Below are 4,425 nucleotides of genomic sequence, written 5' to 3'. Positions count from 1 at the left end.
TGGTTTATAATTTTATTCTCCCCAAATTTACTCCATTAATAATTTTATTTCCTAGAATTTGATTTCTTTTCTGAGATTATCGTATTAAAAAATATAGTTGAAAATCCAGATTTCGAAAATGATTTCGGTTTTGAGTCTGGTTTCCGAAAAAACCCCAATATTCATGAATTTTTTTCCCACTTTTATGCTCTTAATAAATTGTTTTCGAATGAACTTATAGATTTTTGAGATTCTAATATATAAAAGCACCTTTGTGTGAATTTTCACCATAATTAGAATTAAAAGCTCTTTTTTTTTCTATATACCTTTGAAAATACGGGAATATATGTATCAGTTTTCTAACTGAAGGTACGGTATCCCAAAAAATCCCTCTTTTCATCTCTCAATAGAAATTTTTTTTTAAAAAACTGATATCTCTTCTCTTATTAAAAAAACCCATTGTGTGAAATTTTGACTGGAATCAAAAAATATCTAAAGTGAATATCTTGATGATATTGTATTAATATTTGTGATGTGAATTAAAAAATGTTATAAATATATAAAAACAGAGTGAATTTTTCATTTATTAATAATTATAACTATATATAATTTCATACATAGAATTTAATGCAGGATAAAGGCTTACAAAAGGCCTTAAAAATATTGTATTATTAAATTATATATATATATATATATATATATATATATATATATAGTAAAGCGTAATTGTCATACTGTATATTTAATATATTTTCCTTTATTTCTAAACTTTTTATTTTTACGTTGTGTTTAACTTCTATAGTTTGTTTGTGTTAATGAGATGATCTCTTTAATACTAGCACCAAATTATGATAAAATGGACCTATAAAAATACGAAAATAAGAAAAAAAATAATTGTAACACGTAAGGTTTTTAAGTTACATTTATAGAAACATATTCATTGGTGAAATATTTAATATCTATTAAAAAAATAATTTCACGTTTTTTACATCGTATATATTTGTAGTTTACATCTAATAAACATGCCTCACATCTGTTAAAAAATCACTTTATATATATATTAGCTCTACTTTTCCCGTTTATGAGGGATTGCAATTTCTCTTTTCAAAAACTAAGCATCATGGCCGAACCCATCGTCCTTGATACCGAACCTTTCACCCTGCTCATCATTGACTATTATCATTAATTATTTAAAAATTTCTTATAAATATTCTAAAAATATATCTTGCTTTATATTGCTTTATTTATTTTATGTTTGAAAACACTATTTTATTCAATATGGAAATCATATAACAAAATATGTAATATTTAATTACTTATTATTTAATAAATCAAAACTGTACATCTTCTCAGCTCATTGACCCCTTTCGAATTCTTTGCGAATGTCTAGACTTGTTTTTGACCTGCGCACTGTGAATGTTGAAGTCACAAGCTTTAAACAATGAATTTAATTATTTAGATAATGAAACTTTGACAGTATTACAAATTCGGGCAGACATATTTGATGCTAAATTTTCTATTCGTAAAATTTCGTGTAATTTTGTTTTCGATGGTGAAGTGAAAACTATTTTATTATTGATATAGGTAAGATATAATTCTCTTTATGTAAAAATTAACGAGATTTGTCCAATTGAAGTTTCCAGGAAAATGAACGATTTCAGTATATTACATTTTATGGAATGCTAATGTTTTATTATTTTTTTTTTAATATTTTCAAAGTAATTGAAATTAAGCATTTTCTTCAGATAATTTGAAATTGTGTGAATCATTAATTTACTTATAAACATTAAACAAACGATAATCTAAAATATAGCATCAAAAAGTTCGTTTATCCTTATCTGTCTGGACAGCATGTCGGCCATCTTTGTAGGTCGACGCAATTATTGTTCACGTCAAATCTTTTCAACTGTAATGTGTTTTTTCATATAAAAATATATATAGATATTAATATTAACATACCTTATTTCGATTGTAGTACATAATAGTTATACACTATGAGAAGTTTCCAGTATTCTCGATAATTAATTAAAATAATACAATATATATTGACGGTTTATTACTGGAAACTCCGAAAAATTACACGTTCTGGTCCTTCTTACTTGCCTTTGTCTTTGTTCGAAGAATTTTTTATTTACTTTACATTTGGAATTTTTGATATTCATAGGATAACAAAAATGTTTTGATTTGGTCTTTATACATATGCAGCTAATTTTTTGGAACTTGGAATAAATTTCAGTAACATTGTTTCAAATTCTACGATCCTTAATTAATATAAAAATTTTCATGTACCTGTAATAACTAATGAAAGTACTCATTCGAAAAACGAAGTTATGTCGTAAAACATTAAAAGTATACAAATTCCCAGAAGGAAATTACTATTATTTGCTGCCCACAACCTTTACTTATATAGACAATTAATAATATTGAGTTATTGTGAATTGTAATAATTAAATCTATGCCATGTTTTATTGCATGTATCATATTATCATTAATTAGAAAAAACTGTCTTAGAAATATTATTAAAAATAAATCTTGCTTCATATTGCTTTATTTATTTTATCTTTGAAAACACTATTTTATTCAATATGGAAATTGTATAACAAAATATGTAATATTTAATTACTTATTATTTAATAAAACAAAACTTTACATCTTCTCAGTTCATTGTCCCTTTCCAATTCTTTGCGAATGTCTAGACTTGTTTTTGACTTGCGCACTGTGAATGTTGCGTCACAAGCTTTAAACAATGCATTTAATTATTTAGATAATGAAACTTTGACAGTATTACAAATTTGGGCAGACATATTTGATGCTAAATTTTTTAATATGAAGTGAGTGATTTTTTGTTTTATTTAATTGATTTTAAATTTACTACCTAAAATATTTCTTGTCATTTGGTCTCAGATTATGGAGTGAAAACTATCGGTAATATGCGGCCATTCTTTTGGAACTTTGAAATTTCAAACGTATTAAACTGGGGATCCTTTAATAAAACAAACTTAATCTAATCGTTTTTCACATATCTTTTTTTGATTGATAGATACTCAATACATAATTAGCTAAAGGGTTGTTACTAAACTAATAATCGAGTTTTCTGTTTCATAGAAAACTTTCCATGTGAAGGTTTTAAATATTTTTTTCTGGTATTTGTTCGTCTTGTTCGATAATTGATGAGGAAAAGGAAAGTGAATTATTTGTTGTTGGAATTTAGTGCTTAGCTGCTTCAATATCTTTGTTTTTTCAAATAGAAAAAATTTTGAGCTTATGAAATTATCAAGAATGTTTTTCAGGTGACTGATTTGCATTTTAAAAACTGTTCAGTCAAAACTTTCAATGTTTTCGAAATCTTTAGGGATCTTTTGAAATATAAAGTTAACTTTAAATATTTCATTTGAGCATAAAATTCATAACTCACTCGTGTTTAAAGCAAGTTTATTCTCTAAATTATTACTCAGATTACTCAGAATATGTCACAAATTTGCACTTCTCCCTTACATTCAAACAGAAGATTGTTAATATTTATGACCAAAGCTAATTTTTCTCATTATATGATACTGATCAAATAAAATCTTGACGTTGTTATTTTAGATTGATTAATTCTTTTCAGCGTTCACTATAACAAGTCCAATAAATATTTGATGAATAATTATGATGATAATCATACGATAGAATTCCTCCAATACACTTCAAATTCACTTTGATTCTAAATAGTAGTACATGGATCATTCTGATCAATATAAATGATAATTAGATAATTAAGTAACTTGAAGATGTGATTTCCATTCAAATGACTTTCTGAGTAATCTGTTGAGATTTTCCTAAACTTTGAAGACAAATCTGTTGGGTTAATGAGATGATTGTGTGATGAATGTCATAAATGAGGCAGGCAACCGCCGCGATATGAAAAAGTGATTCGTAATTTTCGGTATCGATTTCGGTATGTCGCGAATCGGTTTTAAGTGATGGACATCATGGTAATGGAAAATGGATATGGAGGCTTTCCTACGTGGACAAAGTTATGTGAGTACAAATCATTTTAAGTATCATATTAACTTCCTAACTCTAAATCATAAACTTAAATAATATTTGCATAGTAAGTCAAATTACTAATTCTTTTTTCTTCTTATCAATCGAATAACTAAAGCATTTTTCTTCATATTTGTATAAAAATTGATTGATTCTAAAATAATAATTTAATTTTCTTATGAATTTTCAACAAAGTTGAGTGTTATTTAATCGACATCGCAGTATTTATTCTCCAAAGTGCTTAAATTTGCAAATTCTAACAAGTATATAAAGAATTTCGAATGAAGATCGATAGTAATTGGAAAAAGAATATAAAAGCCAACCAAGTTCGATAACTACAAAACATTACTTTTGAAGAAACTGTACCAAAGAAAACTTCAGGGTTCCAAATATTTCAATTATGGTATGTTTATGTTAGAA

This window comes from Diorhabda carinulata, chromosome 8 (genome assembly GCF_026250575.1).
Source record: "Diorhabda carinulata isolate Delta chromosome 8, icDioCari1.1, whole genome shotgun sequence".
Classification (NCBI taxonomy): domain Eukaryota; kingdom Metazoa; phylum Arthropoda; class Insecta; order Coleoptera; family Chrysomelidae; genus Diorhabda; species Diorhabda carinulata.
This window is presented reverse-complemented; position numbering follows the sequence as displayed.